The sequence below is a fragment of the Mustela putorius genome, unplaced genomic scaffold (genome assembly GCF_011764305.1).
Source record: "Mustela putorius furo isolate JIRA1106 unplaced genomic scaffold, ASM1176430v1.1 tig00537335_pilon_pilon_pilon, whole genome shotgun sequence".
Classification (NCBI taxonomy): Eukaryota; Metazoa; Chordata; class Mammalia; order Carnivora; family Mustelidae; genus Mustela; species Mustela putorius.
In genome coordinates this window covers 6,725,837-6,747,622 of record NW_025422457.1, presented here as the reverse complement: position 1 = coordinate 6,747,622, position 21,786 = coordinate 6,725,837, and the positions used below count along the sequence as shown (strand labels likewise).

At 40.7% G+C, this 21,786-nt stretch overlaps 1 protein-coding gene across 3 annotated transcripts in view; it reads right to left on the bottom strand.

Annotated features, from left to right (window-relative positions):
- PLA2G4A (phospholipase A2 group IVA) overlaps nt 1-18,023 on the bottom strand; it is a 176,728-nt gene extending 158,705 nt beyond the window's left edge. The window contains exons 1-2 of one of the 3 annotated variants that reach the window (XM_004781557.3): nt 17,904-18,023; nt 17,732-17,811 (exon numbers count right to left, since the gene is read on the bottom strand). The gene's annotated coding sequence lies outside the window, so the exon portion shown is untranslated. Of the gene's footprint in view, nt 1-8,256; nt 8,359-17,731; nt 17,812-17,903 lie in introns of those variants that run through there. The other 2 variants (XM_013050511.2, XM_004781558.3) reach the window with 2 other exon arrangements.
- Nucleotides 18,024-21,786: the final 3,763 nt, after the last annotated feature.

Genomic DNA, 21,786 nt, shown 5'->3' with positions numbered 1-21,786 from the left:
CTGCCCTGTCATTAAAAACTTTCTGGAACACTAATGAGAGGGAAACTTGGATACGTTTTTTTAACATACTTGCCTGTGCAATGCAACTTTTGGCTTTCCATGAATGTTTAATAGTATGAGGTCTGTCCAAAACCCTTTTAGTCATGTTGTCAGGGCAAGACAGGCTTCTCTGGGGAAAGTAAAGTAAGCAAGAACCCAAAAGACAGACTGGAGTGCTTGGTCAATACTCTTTCGTGCATAGAGCGACAGGACAACAGGTAGTGAAGGCAATAGTACCAGGTTTGTGGCATCTGTTGGAAAGAAGGATAGAAAAGCAAAGGATCCTCTCCTCTTCCCTGTCATTTCATTGTGTAAGAGAACCCAGGAGGTAATAAGGGGCCCTGCACAAAAGTGGGAGCAGGCTTCCCTGCCGGAGCGAGACCAATCTAAGTTCAAGCTTGTCTCCTCCTTTCTCTAACTGTAGGATCCTGATCCTCAGATTCTTTATGGGTAAAATGGGGGAAATGTCCCCCACACCTCACAGAGGAAGTCAGATGATGAAATGAGAGACCGTTTGTCAGTCATTCAGCACAGTACCTAGTGTCATAACTGCACAAAATTATCATTTTGTTATTATTGTTGTTGCTTATGAAACCGCTGCTTTTCCCCCAAATTGCTTCAATTTCCTGAGATTTATTTGGCTCGTTAGAAATTTCTTAGAAATTCAAGTAGGGAAATTTGTTAAGTATGTCTTATGTACTTTTTCACTCAACAATGAGTATTTTTTTTTTTTTAATTTTTAAAGATTTTCTTTTTTTCACAGGGAGAAAGAGCACAAGCAGAAGAAAAGCAGGCAGAGGGAGAGGGAGAAACAGACTCCCTACTGAGTAGGGAGCCTGACGGGGGGCCAGATCCCAGGACTCTGGGATCATGACCCAAACTGAAGGCAGCCACGTACCCAACTGAGCCACCCAGGTGCTCCTCAAAAATGAGTTTTTATAAAGATTAAGAAATACTCCTGTTGCCGATCTGTTAAAATTTTTAAAAAAGAACAAAAAGCAAAAAACAAAAAAATAAACACAACTCTGGCCACTTGCTTTTCTGCTTCCAAACTCAAAACAGGAGACAGAAAGAGGTTCCAAAGGCAAAAAGAGCAGTGCACTATCGTTCCCACCATCTTCATCCTTGTATAGATATAGTCACAATGGCATGACTAAAGTTTTAAATTCTTGCATTATTTGGCTAGAATTTTTTAAAAACTTGGGCCAAGCAAGAGTTTACTTCATTAACAGGCACAGAGAAATAAACAACAGGAATTAAGATAGGTAAATGAGCTGTTTTGTATTAGAAATGTCTCTCGGGGCGCCTGGGTAGCACAATGGGTTAAAGCCTCTGCCTTCGGTTCAGGTCATGATCTCAGAGTTCTGGGATCGAGTCCCACATCGGGCTCTCTGCTAAGCAGGGAGCCTGCTTACTCCTCTCTCTGCCTGCCTCTCTGCCTACTTGTGATCTCTGTCTGTCAAATAAATAAATAAAATATTTAAAAAAAAAAAAAAGTCTCTCAAGCCATATTCTCAGTTCAGTATGGAAAACCTGTTAAGAGAACTTCCCTATTCCCAAGGAAATCTAAAAGCGTGCCACCAGATACAAAGATGCAGAATAATGAGTTACATCTGTTTCCCAAGCCAGGAACCCAATGGTATGGAACTTGCCTCTATATCCCGCAGAGAGACACCCAGTTTCTGTGGCTAATGTCCATGCTATTCCTGTTGAATTGGCTTTTTCTGCTGTTTTTGTTCCTAGGTCTCTGACCCTGCTTCTTTCTCTCTCAAATTTCTATTATTGGAAGTTCATTATGTACATACATGAGTATATAGGGAGAATATCAGCTAGAGTTTCAGAGAAGGAAAAGAGTCGGTGGTTTCAAAGAGGAAAAAGGGCTTGAGGGGAAAGATATTGGCTAAGCTGATACTTGAACTCATGATCAAGCTTCGATGTACAGAAGAGGGAAACAGAAACAGTTCCTCTAGGAAAACAACGCGAACAGAGAGCCGCACCCGCGTTGGAAATGCTCTGTCCACCTCAGGCTCCCCAGGTGCTGCCCCCTGCCCTCACCTTCTCTATGGGACAGTCTTGGCCTGTCTTCCAGGTTCTGCCGTAAACTTACTCTCTGAAGCAAGCCATCTCTTTATCTACCAGGTTAGGACCCCTGTATTTCTTCTTGATCTCTCTCACCACACTGTTGTACATTACATTTCCATCACACGCAGCGTGTGCCGGCCCTCACTGTGTGCAATATGGTAAGTTCCAGCGCCTTCTCCCTGTATTCCTGTCTAACCCAGATGATCACTTAGCTACTATGAACTGAAATGATGAATGAACAAACTTGGGAATTTGTATGGTGTATGGGGGGATGGGGGGAGGAAACCACAGGGCCTTGTGTTGAGAAATAAGGGGAAGCAAAGCCTATTTATAGATCATAGAATGAAAAACTAGAAGATGTCTTAGCAACTGCTAATTTGCTTACTTAATTTTTAAAAGTTCACACTCAGGAAATACTTCCTAGGGGTCAGGTACCATGCTGAGTGCTTTATATACACTACCTCCTTTCATCTTCATAACAAGAGAGGGATCATATCACCACTTAAGCAATTAAAAAAAAAAAAGTACTCTTTAGAAAGCTTAAGTGATTTGCCTAACTGACAACTTATTTTTTTTTTAAGTTTTATTTATTTATTTGACAGACAGAGATCATGAGTAGGCAGAGAGGCAGGCAGAAAGACAGAGGGAAGCAGCTCCCCGCTGAGCAGAGCGCCTGATGCAGGGCTCTATCCCAGGACCCTGAGATCAGGACCTGAGCCAAAGGCAGAGGCTTTAACCCACTGAGCCACCCAGGCGCCCTCCCTAATTGACAACTTAAATGGAGGCGGACAGTCTCCCTTACAAGGCTCTACAAGAGAACACGGGTCTCCGGGGAAGACTAAGAAACTTTCCCAGGTCATCTGGAGTCACAGGGGCTGAGCTGGTCCTAGAACCCTGAAACTCTGCCTCCTATCAAATTCTTTCTTTCTCTGCCATTCTGCCACTCCATGAAAGACCCTGAAGGACAGGTAGAGCTTTGGAGACATTACACAACAACAACAACAGCCTATGACAGAATCTTAGCAGGGAGACGACACGATGGAAGGGATGCCCTGTATTAGTTTGCTAGGGCTCCGGTAATAAGATAACATAGAGTAGGGGGCCTAGACAAACAGGAACTTATTTTCTCACAGTTCTAGAAGCTGGAAGTCTAAGATGGATGTGTTCACGGGTCTGCTTTTTTCTGAGGCCTCTCTCATTGGCTTACAGATGGCCACCTTCACCCTGTGACCTCACACAGTCTTTCCTCTGGGCCCACAGGTTGCTGGTGTCTCCATGTGCGTCCAAATTTCTTCTTAAAGAGAACCCAGTCTGGGGACCACTGGGTGGCTGCCTTCGGCTCAGGTCATGATCCCAGCGTCCTGGGATTAAGTCCCACACTGGGCTCCTTGCTCGGCAGGGAGACTGCTTCTCCCTCTGCCTCTGCCTGCCACTCTGTGTGCCTGTGCTCCCTCCCTCTCTCTCTCTCTCTCTGACAAATAAATAAATAAAATCTTAAAAAAAGAACCCAGTCAGACTGTATTAAGAGCCATCCTAAGGGCATCATTTTAGCTTTCCTGCCTCTTTAATGGCTCTATTTCTGAATGCAGACGTATTCTGAGATATGGAGGGTAGAGCTTCAATATATCAATGGAAGGGGAGCACAATTCCATTTAAAACACCAATAATATTGGGTGTGTGGGTGGCTCAGTTGGTTAAGCATCTGCCTTTGGCTCAGGTCATGATCCCCAGGTCCTGAGATCAAGTCCTGCATGGGGCTTCTTATTCAGCAGGGAGCCTGCTTCTCCCTCTGCCTGCTGCTCCCCCGGCTTGTGCTCTTTCTCACAAATAATAAAATCTTAAAAATAAATAAATAAAACACACCAATAACATAAACACAGCGGTTAAATAAAGCAGCCTGCAACTGCTAATACAAAAATGTGGTGCTTGGAGAGGAAAGGACACAACCAGCCAGAGAGTTCGGAGGGGACAGGAAATACACCTAAACAGAATTGTGGCCGTGACAAAGAGGAAAGACCACAGCATCTTTTAGATGGGCCAACTTCCCTCATCTGGTTATTTTAAAAAAGCGCGCATGCACATGCAGACACACACACTCTAAACGAAACACAATACCTCTTCACAATTGGGAGGTACTAATCCAGGTGAACCTATTTTAAGGGCTAGAAAACTGGCTGGCCCAGTTTCACACGCTGCATTACAAACAAAGCAAGAATGTCTCCTCATGCCTGAGCCAGTTTTTGATTTTTTCTTTCCTTGACTATCTGGTTTGCTCTTATTTTCCATCATTTTACCTCTTGGTGGCCAAAACCAAGCCACCGTTCTCACTATATTTTAAGTTCACAAAATTGGAAGGAATAGTCACAACCACCCACAGGCAGAACTTCCTTGTACAAATATATAAGCTGAGACCAAAGATGTACACAAACCTAGTATAGCGGCCAAGAGCGGACTGCCTAAAAATGTTGGCATGTTGGCAAAATTGGCTTGTTGATTATTTTAAATAAAAGTTATGTAAGGAAGAGCCAATGCACAAAGAACACTCTGAGCCCCCACATCCCACCCTCCCATCCCCACCTTTGTCTCCAGAAAGCGGGAAATAAATCTCCCAAGTGAAAGGTATGCTCCCTATACCAGAAGATAGGAGACATCCTTATCACCAAAGATGGGGAATTCAAAGCTGAAAAGGCTGTATGAACAATGTTTGTTACTTCTATGAATTTAATACCAAATTAGTTTAGGATTCTTTATTAACTGATGTACCTGAACAGAAGCTTCCTTGTCCTGTCAGCTCCTCACAGACTTACTGTCTGTCTAAAAAGTATAAAAACTCCCTGTCTTGGCCATTTCTTTTGGTATTGCTTCTATGCACACGTAGTTAAACTTTGGTATTTTTTTCTCCTGTGAATCTGCCTCATGTCAATTTAATTCTTAGACCAGCTGGAAGAACTTTGAAGGGGAGAAAGAAATTTTTCCTCTCCTATACGAGTCAAGTTCACCCAGTAGGAGAAAGGGCTAAACACAGCCCTTCACTGTCAACCAGGTCCTCCTTCTCTAACCTTACCACACTTCTTCCTCTTCCCTGCCCCTCACACTCAGGCTAAAAAGGAAATACAGTCAAAATGAAAAGGACACATATATATATAAATTTTAGCTCGACCAGAATTTGAAGTTACTAGTTGGTGATGCAGAGTAGACTCAAGATATACATTAGAGAGAAATGAAAAACTGAATTTATATTTGGTCAAATAAAACTTTAAAAGAGTCATTTTCATCTTCTACACTTTTATAGGTTTGAATTATAGTTATAAGATGATTACCTGCAAATACCAGATGCACTGTTTTAAAAATTCCTCTTCCCGCACAGGCATTTATGAAGTAATACCACACCGACAAGTGTTAAGTACATAAGTACATTATGCTCATTTTCTGAAAATGTAGAATAATGTTCTATCTTTTCTTTAGGAGAAATGGGTAAGAATTTTGCACTTGGTGTTACTGCTTTTTATTTTATTTTATTTTTCTTTAAGATTTTATTCACTTCTTTAAGAGAGGAGAATCAGAGAGAGCATGAGCAGGGGGGAGGGGTAGAGGGAAAGACCGAAGCAGCCTCCCCCCCCCCCAAGACCGAAGCAGCCTCCCCACTGAGCAGGGAGCCCCATGCAGACTACTCCTGGGATCATGACCTGAACCAAAGGCAGATGCTTAACAGACTGAGCCACCCAGGCACTCTTATCACTTTTTAAATATATCTAACAGTGTGACACAAAATGCTAGGGGAAAAAAAAAAAAAGATAATGTTTTGAGAAGCATATTTACTTCTACAGCTTTCTTTCTCCAGACCAGACAGCTTACAAAAATGCTCCCCTATGGAATATCTGTGTTTTGTTTTGTTGAGGGGTCCACTCCCTCCTTAATTGCTGCCTTTTTTTTTTTCCATGACATACTCAAGATTGCCACAGGAGGGAAAGCCATATCTTTTCGTCTAAAGGAAGCCATCCCGGGGAAACCCCCAGGAATGTCGTCATCCTGACTTAAATACTTCATGAGAACTATTTTATTACTGAATGAAATTATCAACATTTTGGGTTTGTTTTACTTTTCAGCTAACACGATAACCATTTCAGGAAGCTCGTGAGGTTGCCCCTGCAGTAAAAATAGGGATGTTGACTAGGATTTTAGAGTGGAGAGAGATGACAAATAAATACTGTGGAGAGTAGCAAGACTGTGGAGGACAGAGGCGCTATACACCCACCCATCCCAGGCATTACCGAGAAGTTAAAACCACTAACCTGGAGATGAGGATTCCGCATGCCCTGAATTGTGTTACTTGCAACAGGAGTTCAAATTCACGGTTCTTTTCTCAGGTTTTAAGAAACTTTAGAAAGGTGCTTCCAGAAACTGTGAATGGTAGTTCACATTGGAAATGAACAGGAAATCCTGTCTTTTGTAGGATTAAGAGCTGAGTAGATGTGCATTTGGAAAGAATATTCTCAGAAGTTCTTAATCTTTTCTATGCCCTGGGAAAGCCAAGGGACCCCTTAATACGTATGACATTATGAAATTCGTGAAATAAAAACACTGGATTATGAAGGAAACCAATCATATTGAAATACACGGAGTCCGTGCAGTCCAGTAGAGCCTTATACGGACGGTATTTATACATACTTTAGAGCCAGGAGGCACACTTTTCTCTTTCTACCTCTGTGGAGTGCACCTATTTGGTTTTTAAAGTTCAATGTAAAATTTTTGAGGACAGAAGAATTAACAGCACCATAAAGGGTAAAATGATTCAAATCTAAGTTCTTTTTTCTACTGTCTACCTCTGCTAGCACCATAATGAATGTGTTAATTCCAACATGAATTTTTAGACGTTACATGTAATAAACACAGGTTGGACTAAATTAGAAACACTGTCATTGGCTTCAAAATGTGAAATTTACATTTTCTCAACCTTTGACAACACGCGGGAGAACAGTACCGTGGACATGAATAAAATCTACACGAATACCCCTGTTGCTCTTCTGCTGGTGGCATAAGATGTCCCAGTGGGTTTGTAAAAACACGACGTTAACAAAAACAGTGCTAGACTGTCCCCTTCAGTTTGCAGGTGTCCCTTCATTTTGGACGACAGGAAGAAGTAAGATAACTATATTTAAGCCACAGCCTCACAGATATGGGTAGAACCAGGAATAAAGTACAGAATAACTTTCCAATTCCCGGCATGTCTCACTGGGGTAGGAGGACAGGAGGACAGAGAAGAATTCTGAGCAAACGGCAGTGCATCTGGGAAAGGCTGGAGTCAGGAGCAAACATTTCCGCCACTAGGAGCTTCCCCTCCTTACCTTACTGCTCCGCTTAACCCCCACAGACTTCATAGCTTTCATTCAGGAGCGCCTGTGGCCCTAATGGTAAGAGGATTTACAAGGGGCCTCAATGGCTCAGTCATTTAAGCATCTGCCTTCGGCTCAGGTCCTGATCCCAGGAGTCTCACGCTGGGGCTCCCTGCTCAGCAGGGAGTCTGCTTCTCCCACTCCCTCTGCTCTCTTCTCCCTTACTTGTGCTCTCTCCCATGCTCTCTCCCTCTCAAATAAATAAATTTGTTTTTTAAAAAGAGGATTTATGAAAAATAATGAATAAAAAACACAAGATTTACTTTTAAACTTTGAAGAAATGCACGAGTCAATATTTCAGTATTATTTTCACTCCTGAAAAAAAAAAATTTGATTATAGGAACCAGCTGTTCTCCAAATCTCTAAGGATTGAGAAAGAAAAAGAAATGACTTTTAGTTGCAAAATGAAAGGTTTATGTCAGGTTGAAGAAAAAACATCCTGATACCAAGGCTGTGAAAGAAAAACCTTTCTGATGGTCAATTACTATTATATGTTTTCACCATCTTTATACTACAGAGCTGTAATGGTTTAAATTCTATCAAGCACTATCTTGAGGGAGGACTGATGGCTTCCAGGAGCCTGGAGAAGTAAGCAAATGCCGAGGAAAGCAGGAGGGGGGGGTGACCTACCGCAGACACAGGACTTAGCTAGGCACCCCACAAATGCAGATACACTAACTGTCAATCCAAATTTAAAATGGCAACAACAATTCTAACAACCAGGACAAGAAGAAAAACAAACCCAGCGTGATGGTGAAGTCTCCTGGGGCAGGTTCCAGCAACTGGTACAGTAAAAATTCAACAGGCATAAAAGAAAGACTCAATCGCTTCCCTGCTGCCCTCTGGCACTCAGGCCAACTTGTAACCACTCCCTGTTTGTTAATAATTACCTTACATAAAAGGATCTGCATTCTATAAGCTCCTGAATTTCTCTGCATTTTTGTTTTAGGTGCTTTGCTTCTGTTTTGTGTTTCTGGGTACTGGGTATTGGTTGTTCCTCTTGAGCATTTCCAGATTTGCTTGCTTGTTTGCTTGCCTGCTTTCAGAACCCCCACCCTGGAACAACTCAGCCATTGTAGCTTCTCTGAGTTTGCTCCTAGTGTTTAGCTGGAGAACCACCACATAACCTGACAGACGGGTTTTATTTTTGGTTCACGTTCTCAACACTCAGAGAGGCCCTGGATGGGACACAGCATCTTTCTCAGTTTCTCTGTGAACTTGCATTCCTGTTCTAGAAAATGGCTTCCTTCTCAAGCTCATCTCTCACCATCGCCCTCCTCCTCTCGGGGCAGGCGACCTCATCTCCCTTCACTACAAAGGCAGCCCCAGAGGGAAGTTTCTTATCTTCCCACCACCCAATCAGCAAACTCCCTGTACTTTTGGGTTCCCTTCCTGTCACACTGGAGGCAGAATTTCTCCACCTGTTACAGACCTGACCCCACCTGTGGCTCTCTGGACACAAAATCCTTCTCTCTGCTGCAAGTACAGGATAGTCATGCCTTTCTTTTCTGCACCAAACTTTCTCCTAGAGGACTGCCTGGCAAGCCTGTCAGAGTCCCCCTGCTCCATATTCCTCTCCCTCCCTTTCTCATGTTTCTGCCCAGTCGACAGATCTCTCTAGAGGGTCTGTTGCTCACACAGTGCTCCTGTCTCCAGATCCTCGCCTCCCATCCACCTGCCACCTCCCGTCCACGTCTTTCACACCCTGTCCCCTGCCCTCCACTAAAACAGCTCTGAATCAAGATCACTGATGACCTCCGAGTTTTCAAATGAAGTCACTATTTGCCTGGAACCACTTTCCCTCTCTCCACCCATAGCATCACCCTAATCCCTGGTTTTAAACCACCCAGCTCCCTTGGTTGCTTTCTCATAGGCTCAGATACAAATGCTCTGCATGGAGCCCCCAGTTTGAGCCACAGCCCGCTCACACCACTCACCTCCCACACACGGCTCTCATCCCTCCGAGCGCCGCTCCTGGCTCATCTTAGCCAACCCTTTCCATCCTTCCACTCCCCAGGTTATTCCCAATTGTTTGTTTGTTTTTAAAGGATTTTATTTATTTATTTGAGAGAGAGAGATCACAAGTGGGCAGAGAGGCAGGCCGAGAGAGAGGAGAAAGCAGGCCCTCCCGTTGAGCAGAGAGCCCAATGCAGGGCTCGATTCCAGGACCCTGAGATCATAACCTGAGCTGAAGGCAGAGGCTCAACCCACTGAGCCACCCAGATGCCCTGGTTAATCCCAATTGTTGAAACCAGTTTGCTTCCTTTATTATCTGTTTACTGTTTGCTTCATTATTGCTTCTCTCCTCCACTGGGCAATGAACCATCACTGCTTTATTCACCCAAGTATGCCCCAAAGGTTGCATAGTGCCTAGCCAGTCATCAGTATCAATGAAAACTTCCTGAACTGGTGATGGAATAAACATGCACCTAGCCCAGTGATCAACAATTCCTGGTTGATATTAGTATCTGGATTTTTTTTTTAACCCAACAGGTAAAATTCGTAAGTGAAAGAGCACAGATTTTCTAAACTGCTTCCTATAACACCTGTTCTTTTTCTGTGTATTAAAAGGATACATTTTTTCCACTATTTTGCTAGGCACGCTATATCCTATATTAATAAAGAACTGGAAATTATTTTTTCCTCATGGAAAACTGTAATTTATGAGTGGTCTTTTCACTCTAACGATAGTGTACAAGGTATTACTCAAACAAACCAATCTGTCAATCTAAAACATAGTAAACAGTAAGAATTTTTGCAAACACTGACTGAATCTCACAAAATGGATTCTTTTTTTTCCACTGACAGCAGAAGCATAGTTCATGATGAGGATAAGAAGGAAAAAAATCCCATATAACTACTGTGAACTTTTATGTATTTTAAATATAAATTCTTAGTGGTCACCACCTCAAAAAAAAAAAAAAAAAAGAAGTACCAAGTAGGGGCACTGGGTGGCTCAGCCAATTAAGCTTCCGACTTTGTCTCTTGATTTTGTTTTAGATCATGATCTCAGGGTGAGGGGAGTGAGCTCTGCACCTGGCTCTGCACAGAATGGGCTTGGGCTCGCTCTCTGTCCCTCCCCCTGCTCTCACACACACCCACTCTCTAAATAAATAAATAAAAATCTTAAAAAAAAAAAACTACCAAATAGTAGATTTTAAGTAATCATCTTAAGAGAGTGCAATTAGTCTACGGCCATACCACCGTGAACACGCCCGATCTCGTCTCTCAGAAGCTAAGCAGGGTCGGGGCCTGGTTAGTACTTGGAAGGAAGAGAGTGCAATTAAATTTTAACTAACCCAGAAATCTCTTTAAATTAGAATTTTTGCTATGTGGAATCTTCCTAAAATGTTATTAGCATCTTCTTCTAAGGGTCAAGGATCTAACAATACTTTGAAGCCATTACCTGAGCATGAATTCCCATTATATATTAAAAGTAGGGATTTATAAGACTGTGTCATGAACTACAGAAATACTCTAGTGTTATCTCTTTAAGATCTAAGTGACCTCAATCAATTTTAAATTCATCTGTCTTTTCTTCATGACAGTTGAATGGAAAGGAATTCAATACCTGTTTGAGGTTTGTGGTATATATACCAAGGGACTGAGAGATATTAAGAAATGTTCATTAGAGATGTAGGTGTCTACACAGCAGGTCCTCATAACTATATGTACCTTTTGGCACTTTTCCCCAAATTGCTTTTCTATAAATTCTTTAAGAATTGCTTTAAGTTACTTTTCCCAATACTTGAACCAAATACATGTAAAAAGTCTACAAAAATGGGTTACTCTCTTGTTTCAATAAATTAAAAATGTGAAACCAAAGGAAACTAAAGATACTATGAGTCTGTCTGCCTCCAGCCTATCCCAAGCAGACATAACCTCTTCTACAACGACCCACCCAGAAGTCAGCAAGAATACCTCCTTCCATAAGGGGTCTCACATCCCAGATGCTACACTCAACCAGCTCACCTTGTTAAAGCTGTGGCCATTCAAGTGTGGAGCCAACGGCAAGCATGTCAGTTCACTGACTGAAATGCAGCTCCTTGCTGACCCGAGTTTCCAGCAGCCCAGCTGCATCCCACAGTCAAACCTGCCCCACTCTGTGTTAGTTACTATCAAGTTAAGCATATGCACAAGAAGCCATTTTGTAAGTAAAGTTGGCTTTCAACCCTGAAAAGTACCTGGTTTACCATAAGCTCTTGGAATGTTTGGAAAGGTAAAATAATAAGGATTTATTTAAACCTGCAGTGAGAGTAACCACTTTGAGACAAACACTTTAGGCCAACTTCCAGGATTAATAAGAATGGGAAAGAGCAATAGGCTCTGTGGGTCATACTTAGAATATTCTAAGAGAACGTTCTACTACCAAATCAAATCAAAGTAAAATCAAAGGAAAAAACCTTCACTAAAATTAGTATTTACATAACTCATAATGTTGTCTATTTTATATTTTTGGCTAAAACTTCATATTCTTTATTTTCTTGAAGTGACATATATCCATATAAAATGCCACATAGTTCCAAGACAAGCAATTCTAAGACACACTACTTTTCCAATTGTTTTTTAAATGGTTGTGCAACTTCCTCTGTTATGTTAATCAGTAGCCCAGTTATAAGTGCAGAACAATTGAGTTAATATGGAATTGCGTTGTATATTTTCTGGTTCTTCCCCTATGATTTTTCTGATGTTAATAAAAATTAGAATACGCGGACAGCCTTAATAGCATGCACCAAAATTGAAAATATAACTCAATCAATTAATCACTTGAGGCATACAAAATGCATGAAAACGGAAATGGTAAGACTTGGGCATTAAACCATTTCCCTTTTTGATAGCTCTCTTTTCACATCTGTAGAATGTAAATACCTGCTCTGCTAACATAACATGGTTATTGTGGGAATGAAGTTCTTAAGCAACCTCTTTATAACCCACAAAACACTATGAAAATGAAAGGTATTTTGGGGGCAGCACCTGGGTGGCTCAGTTGGTTAGGCATCTGTCTTCGACTCGGGTCACGATCCCAGAGTGCTGAGATGGAGCCCTGAATCGGGCTCCATCCTCAGTGGGGAGCCTGCTTCTCCCTCTGTCCCTTCCCTTGCTCCTGCTCTCCCTCTCAAATAAATAAATAAATAAAATCCTAAAAAAAGAAGAAAGAAAGAGAGGATAGACGGAAAGAAGAAAAGAAAGAAAGAAAGGTAGTTTTTGTGGACCTGCTGATATGTTTTCTGACTGAGTAATCAAAAAACAAATTGTAAGGTAAATAGTAAAATCAAAACTAAGCAAGATAAGCTAAGTACTGTATATACATGAATTTTATGTATTGTAAGATCATGAAATTACCCAGATGATGGATATTTGCTTTCTAATTTGGAATCTCCTGTTACCTAAAATGCCTGAATTTCCCTGCACACTCCAGAAGTCAAGAAAATGGGGAAGAAGATTAAGGGTGGGATCAGGTCTTCACTCCACCTGACGCTGAGAAGACAGTAAACGAGAAAACTGGGAGCAGCCTCTCCTCTCTATCCCAGGGGCTGTCAAATGTGGATAAGGATAACATACCAGCTTGCTGAGTTTCTCTCAGGTCATTTAAATTCATTAAATAACTAATTAGACTGGTAGTGCAGCCTTCCAAATCTGCTTAGGGTGAGCCCTGAATTATTTCAGCTTATTTTATATTTGTACAAAGGGGAAATAAACTGTATTTTCAAAGAACACTGTAAGGCTGAACTAAGAGATAGAGAAGATCAAAACACCGACTCAGGGAGCAAGCATAGCCTCAGGTTGGCGCACCTCTTTTTTTTCTCAGGCAGGTGAAGATATCAAACGATCAGAACAGGATTTGCTCTATTTTCTGTCTTCTTTGGAAAGGATTCCAGAACCAACCAACCTTTGGGTTCCCTCAACTGTCACTGCCCTAATCGTCCAGGAGTAGGAGATGAAGAAATGCTGATAATGAAATCCATTTTCTCTGAGTCGGTTCTTGACAAGACTAGGCAGTATCTTTCTTACGAAAGCTTTATAAGGAATCATGTAACCCTTAGTCCTATCTTCGTCTTCTCTACATGTCAAGAGTCTGGATGTCTCCGGAGCTATGGGAACTTCTACTAGGGTTTTGGCCTCATCTCTGAACCCTCTTCAATTTCTCTGATTTTGAAGACTATGACAGTCTATGAGAGCAAAAATGACTTGCTTTAATTTATCTATGCATCTCACCCAGCTTCAAGGAACAGGTTTCAGGCAAAATAAGAACAATCTTCCAAAATTGAGAAAAGCAGTAGTGGAATTTCTACCTCCAGTTTAACATTTAGTCTTTGCTATTGAGACTGCAAACACTTCAAAATTATTGAGGACCTTAAAGGGACTTGGATTAGGTGAATTATTTCTATTGATATATACCATATTAGAAATTAAAACTGAAAAATATTTAAAAATCGAAAAAGACAATTCATAAACATAGACACACCAGTGGCGATTATAAAATTGCCCAACCTTATTTCTGAACAAAGTATAAATTTAAACAAGATACTGTCTTATACAACAACTGACTACGTTTTTGAATCTGTTGTTGTTTGTTCTGTTGGTGTGATTACACAGTGTTAGAGCAGGGAAATTCTCCTCTTCCGTATGGCTTATAAACTGATACAATTTCTCTCAAGGGCAAAATGGCAAAAATATTTCCATGACATGTTGTTAAATATTTCTGAGAATCCTCCAAATACTCTACTATTATTATTACTCTTATTTTACAGTTGAGAAAAGAATGTTTTGAAAAACAACTGGCTTATGATCTCACATCATGTAAGTAGTGGAGCTTTTTTTAAAACATGGGCATACACTTTTAAGAATCTATCCAAAGGAAGAACAAAGATGAGTACATACATTTATATAAAGGGTCTTAGCCGAAACATTACTTACAATAGAAAACTAATCCACCTAAACATCCAACAATTTATAATCAGCCAATGTAACATTTCCACAGGCTAAAAATTACATCATGGTGAGAACCACTCTTGTTCATGGATGGACTGCCATTACTTGTACAGCACCTGACATGTAGTAGCGACTCAATAATATTTGTTTCAGAGATGAATGAATATAAAATTATACACGAGTATAAAAAATCACGCTTTAACAGAAAATTTCATGACTGAGAGTAAGCGTGTTACAAAATGGCAAAGAGTGGTATGTGAAACTAGTGAAACAAGGAGGCCATTTGACAAGGTTCTCAAATGTCTCGGTGGTCTACACAGGCAAACCAAAATCTAAACCAGTCTAAAAACTGACCCTCCAAAATTGAAATGTAAGGACAGCCAATCACAAACAGCCAACTAGCCTTTAAACTATAGACAATCAATCGTTTTGTTAGGTTGACTCCACTTTCTTTTAAAAATCTCCCCTTGGAGATCCTGCCAGGGAAGCCACTATCCCATTCCAATCGAGTTTTATTCAAATAAACTCTTAAAAATTTTTGATAGGCCTCAGTTTACCTTTTGACAAATACCACAGTTTTGTAAAATCCACATGTGGGTGCATGTATATAGAAAAACGCCTGTAAGTATAAACAGATGTATACACATGAATTTGTGTCTCTTTGTCTCTGTACTGATGTGTAATAGTTACTCAATAAATATTTGTTGATACGGATGATTGACACAATGAATGACATAACAAGAATTATCCCTTGAGGGGATTATAGGTCATTTTTTCCTTTCTTCCTTTGCGATTTTCTATATCTAAGGAAATCTAAACAGAGAACAGGAATTATCTCTTTTTTTTTTAAAGATTTTATTTATTTGACAGAGAGAGAGAGAGAGAACGCACACCAGCAGACAGAGCAGCAGAGGCAGAAGGAGAAGCAGGTTCCCCGCTAAGCAGGGAGTCCAATGTGGGGCTCCATCCCAGGACCCGGGATCATGACCTGAGCCGAAGACAGACACCTAACTGACTGAGTCACCCAGGCACCCCAGGAATTATCTTTGTAATAAGCAAGAATATTATAAAACAATCCTAATGGGAAATATTATTAGGAATTATGGAATGAAGGCAGTAAATACAGACATCCCATAATCCAATAAAATACAACTTGTATCTTATTCTCCTATTTGTTTTACTTACTGCATTCAGCAAAAAAGAATATCAGATGTTACAGAAAAGGCAGCTTAATATTGTGCAGTTAGTTATTAGAGGCCTTGAGTCAAGAATCTAGGTCACTTGGCTCTCAGGCAGATAGTTTTTTCTGTTACACCAAATTGGTTAGAGCTCCAGAACACTAATAAATAAATGACACTATGGGCACTGCAATACTCACCGTGCAACAGTTCTTAAAAGCAACATGATTTGCTAATTATTTGATATTAGCAGAAAACTCCAAAGTTCTAAAAAATACTACATGTTCATGTGACATGAATTGTTTCAGAGGGCATGTGATCTTCCTACTGGTCTATCCAAATCTGTGGATCGGTACGTGTATTGGACAGCATACGTGTATTATTCAGGGAAGGGGTCTATAGCTTTCATAAGATTTGTAAAAGGGTCTGTGCGCTTAAAAAAAAAAGTGAGAATATCTAAAGCTATGAAGTCTGCAAGCAAGAGGAGGGAAACAAACTGAAGGTTAAAAAAAAGGCTTATGAGAGGAAAAAGAACCACAGCTAACTCGGTCTTCCTCTTTTTTATTCCTGGAACATGTTTTAATATGCACATCATTTAGTTTCATGATTTTGCTTTCTAAGTAGTAACACCAGGAAAGATAATGATGGGTTAAAAACACAGGCCAAATTATCAAGTCCTAGGAAATCTATTTAATAATTTTCCTTTGCCTAATTAAATGCAAAAGCAAAATACTTGCAAAGTGTGCATCTTTTGACACTGTAAGTCACTACAGGAGTATTTTGCATTTATGTTAATTAGAAAAGGAAAATTATTTAAAAAGATTTCTTTGTTTCTTGTCACATAAAAAGTGCTGTCCTTTCAGGAAGTTTGTAAAGCTGCTTTGGACAAATGCAGAATACACACTTCTCTGTGCATTTCACAATTGTTGCTTAATTTAAAATTTAACTCTTCCTCAGCTCAATAACAGAAGCAAATACTTTTTTCTTATGCCAACATCAAACTGCCAATGTCAAGGTTTAGGGACCTCTGGAGTAAAATTTTAAAAATCCTTAACAGGGTTTGTTTCACTACTATTCCTTGAAAATATCTCTTGGGCTACAATTCCAAATTTCTGCAACAAATAGAAACGAAACACAATACAAACTCTCCTTGAACTCAAAGGTTATATATGCAAATATCGTAAATGAGAATTGATACCCATCCAAATAAGATGCTTCTAGTATATCTTCAACTGCCTTAGCTGAATAAATGCTTACATCATCAACCATTGTGAAGAGCATGTCTTGTTCTAGCTTTTGAGATGAAAAATCATTCTTTTTAACACTACCTTGACTATAAGTTGTAGGAACTTCAGATAAGTTAAGCCACTCTTAATCTTTTTTTTTTTTTTTTAAGATTTTATTTATTTGTCAGAGAGAAAGCGAGCGAGATGGAGCACAGGCAGACAGAGTGGAAGGCAGAGTCAGAGGGAGAAGCAGGCTCCCTGCGGAGCAAGGAGCCCGATGTGGGACTCGATCCCAGGACGCTGGGATCAGGACCTGAGCCGAAGGCAAGGTTAAGCCACTCTTATTCCAAATCCAAATGCCCTTTTAAACTTCTTTTTCTAAAACAAAATGACCAAAATAGCATTCACACTCAAAACTTAACTTTATTATTGGCTCACATCTTTCTCAGCATCTAGTCAGCAGCTCTGTCCTCCCAGCAGTCCAATAACTGAGGGCAAGGCGAATCGGCACACCAGGCAGTGTACAAGTCTCTTTTCAACATTGTCTTTCTTTTCGCCCAGCACCGCAGCATATGAAACACCCAGGAATGTTTTGCATAAGTAATCGTTAATCACTATTTTTTTTTAATTAAACCGTCACGGAACCCACAAACTCCACCGCTAACAAGGCACAAGGGCTGTCCCACAGCATGCCGTTCAAGTCTGGGATGGGTCACTACGGGGTGGCATCACGTGGAGCTCTCAGGGGAACCAGCTCAGGGCAATGCTAGCTTTCTTTCGGGGCTCTAAGTTAAAGACACCCCTGATCGTCCCACTCCCCTGCACCGTCAGACCCCGGAAAGCAGCTGACATTTGTTAGAAAGACATTAGATTCCCTGACCTGTGTCTCGTTCCCAAAAGGCAGAGGAGAAGCAGACTTGGTCAAGCAGAGAATCCCAGGTGTGCCTCCGTCCCTTCTCCCTGCCAAGCAAGATACAAACTTAAAACAGCTCAGGAGGATGGGGGGTGGGGGAAGGGAAAAGCAGTGGGGCAAGAGTAAATATATTGCTTACTGTTCCCAGAGTTAGATGAGAATCTTCTGGCTCCTTTTTGCCTCTAGCTTTCAGTCCGGATCCTTTTTTCAGCTGGGACTACAGAGAAGTTCAAGTCTAATCCTTGCTAGGCGGGGCTAAAATGTGGGCTGGTTTCCTTTAGACTTTGCAGCTGTTTTTAAGGTGGAATGAAAGAGGAAGCGAGGGAAAGCAGTATTCAGGAAGAAGCGGATATCTTAAATGTAAATGTTTACTTATCAGCCTGAAGTCACAAAACGTGCCTAAAATGATCTATACATTAACTGGTGTAAATCACATGGATACTCCTGGAGCTGTCCCTGTGTGGCAGCACATCTTGTCCTTAAGCCGTCACTGCTTCTTCCTCTTTCCTTCCCCCACAAAAACAAAATAGAAAAGATGAATAACCTAAAGCATTTTTGCCTTCTTTTAAAAAAGCAAAGTTTATAACAAGCCCAAAATAGAAAATCTGTACATTCTGAAGATGAATGATATAAGAGCGCTTTAAAAAAAATCTAATCTCTTCAAATATTTCCTCCCCAAACTCAGAACACCTGATAACCCAGTGTTTGTAAATTTAAGATTAAAGGCATACCAATGGCTGTAATGCATATTCTAAGATAGTGACGGAGACATCAAATCACATCAAATTACAAGTTGGCAATCCAAATTCAAATACCCCATATCACTGTAATAAAGGTGTACAGTCTAAATGTATCCAAATGCCACAGGAATGGATCAGTGTCTTTCAAGATTGATGTATTTGTTCAGGATAGCTTGTTTTCAAACATAGAATCTTAGAATTTTACGTTTAATTAGATGCTGGGGGTATTCTCCTAGCTCTTTTATAACACTGTCGCAGTCTGCTTTCTGTTGCCCAAGAATCAACACCTTTTTTTTCCCCCATAAATTAACCTGGCATATTATAAATCTCTCCTTCCTAAATTTAAAAAAAAAAAAAAAAAAAAAAAAAAAAAAAAAAAAAAAAAAAAAAAGGCCTGTAGTGTCTCATCGGATCCAGATCTTTTGGTTTTCAAAGAAGACCCCGAATTTCTTGAAAGGTGGGGTGTGTTCAATAGGGAAGCAAAGAGCACACTGCTATTTTTGTCCCCTTCCCCAGACACAACCAGTGAAAGATATGTTTTACAGGCATGTTCCTCCTAAGACTCTGGCAAGAAAGACTCTTTTCATTAGCTTCCTAGTGTTCGAGTCAGTTTGATAATGAAAAATAACAGCTTTCAATATTTGGAGAGGAAGGATTTCTAAAATGTCACATGTTAAAAACAGAAAAATGTTTTGATTAAAGGCTTTTAAAGAAATATTCAGTCTATGCTATGGCTAGGGTTAAAACATCTGGGGAGATGTTTGCCTTTTTCCACTTACTAAATGATACTGACTTATCTCCATACTTGTAGTGAATAAAAGCTTCTGCAAGTATGTCTCACCCTCTCTGTAACTGACTAGGACCACCTCCCATTGTTTCATTCTGTGGCCTCCATGCCTACCTCCAGTTTGGCTCTTCACCTATGATTTCACTATTCGCACAGACCCCTAAATGGATGGTGCAAGCTCAGATTTGCTATCTTTACTTTGTCATATTTTCTCCAAAATGATATCCAGTATTAGCTCCAGGGACCTCTGTTTGCACCTTTGGTAAGAGAGACACTGCATTCATAGCCTGCCTCAGACTATAGGACCAATTAGATCTGAAGACCCCTCTTCCCTGGGCTTGTGATCAGTGAAGGTCGTTTAGGAGGATTACATGTGAAATCCCTCTGAAACTGAGTAGAATGGTAACAACCACTTCAAATCCAGTCCCTCCTTCGCATAATTACTAGTCATTGAGTCTCATACCTTTTGTTACTAATCAATATCATTTTAGACTGAAAACAAATAAGCCCTAATAATAATTAGCATTGGATAAGTAAGCAAATGGAGCAGTCCTAAAACTAGCTGAATTAATTAACAAGGAAGTAGGGGCACCTGGGTGGCTCAGTGGTTAAGTGTCTGTCCTCAGCTCAGGACAAGATCCCAGGGTCCTGGGATGAAGCCCTGCATTGGGCTCCCTACTCAGGGAGTCTGCTTCTTCCTCTCCCACTCCCCCTGCTTGTGCTCCCTCTCTCACTGTCTCTCTCAGTCAGAAAAATAAATAAAATCTTTAAAAAAAGAAAAACATTAACAAGGAAGTACCTACTTGTCAAAACATGTGGCTCAAAATATGGAAAAGAAGAACTTGATGTTAGGTGCCTGGGTGACTCAGCCTGTTAAATGTCTGCCTTTGGCTCAGGCTATAATCCCAGGGTCCTGGGATTGAGCCTCTTGTTGGGCTCCCTGATCAGCAGGGAGCCTGCTCTTCCCTCAACCTCTGCCCTCCCCCTACTTGTCATTCTCTCTCTCTCTCAAATAAATCTTAAAAACAACAACAACAAAACCTTAATCTTCTTATGATTGATTTTTCTTCCTTTATATGAAGTTGCTTTCCATTCTCTTTTTACAACATCTACTTCACTTATCCTGTACTCTAAATGCACGAAAGTGATTTGCCTGCTGTGAGCTTGGGCACGAGGAATGAGATACTGTTGTAGTAAAATCCATACATTCAATGAAAATGATTCACTGGTATGCTAAGTGATACTCTCTTAGAACACTAAGAAAGTTGAATAGGAAAATCTAATCCAGATTGCAGACAGACACAGAGAAGAATCTAAATGTCCAACAGTAACTGATTTGCTGATAATAAACACGCCCCTCTTGTGCACTGCTGTGCTTGAGTATTCTGGTCCATATTGTGACTATAGTTATAGTAAAACACTAAGTTGGTATCCTTACTATTTATCTGTATAGGAATATCATTCATGTGAGTTCTCTCTTTTTTAAAAGATTTTATTGATTTATTTATTATTTATAATAATATAATATATAAGATATATTATATATTATATAAATTATAGTATAATTTATAATAATATCTTATATTTATAATAATATAATATAATTTATTTATTGTCATGGCCAGCACAACAAATCAACCAGGAACGTGAGGGTAAGAGGATGAAGAAAAGAAGTTAAGAGACAAAGAGATGGGGGCAGGAGGAGCACTGAGGAGGATGTCCAACAGTGCTAAGTTTATTCAAAGCACTAAGGCCATATATAGTGATAATAGGAGAAGCAATACACCTGTGTCTAGTTAAACAACCACAAGTTCCCATAATAAGTTTCACATTTAACTATATAAGCAGAACTTGTGACACCAAACAGCTGATGCTAGTACAATTATTCTGTATTGATACAGCAAAACTGAAAGCAATTTATGGGCTGTACTAGGGCAGCAAGGACCAGCAATGAACTTATGACCCCAATCGAATTGTTCTCAGTTGTTTAGCAAGAGTGTGGGAAGTCACGTAGGTGTGCGCACAACACATAGCACAGACCCTTTCTCAGTGCTACTCAACTTTTCCCGTCCTAAACCTTTTGTTAGGTTATTCGGACTTTAAAGGAGGCACAAGTCAGGGCCTGGTTTGGTCCTTGTCTCAAGCCTTATCGTGGCTTCCCACAATTTATTTAGAGAGAGCATGCACACATGAGTGGGGAAGGAGCCGAGGGAGAGGGAGGGACTCTGAAGCAGACTCTGCACTGAGTGTGAAGCCTGATATGGAGCTCCATCCCACAATCCCTGAGACCACAACCAGAGCCAAAACCAAGAGTTGGATGCTTGGGACACCTGGGTGGCTCAGTTGGTTGGGCAGCTGCCTTTGGCTTTGGTCATGATCCCAGCGTCCTGGGATCGAGTCCCACATCGGGCTCCTTGCTTGGCAGGGAGCCTGCTTCTCCCTCTGCCTCTGCCTGCCATTCTGTCTGCCTGTGCTCGCTCTCCCCCCCCCCCGAT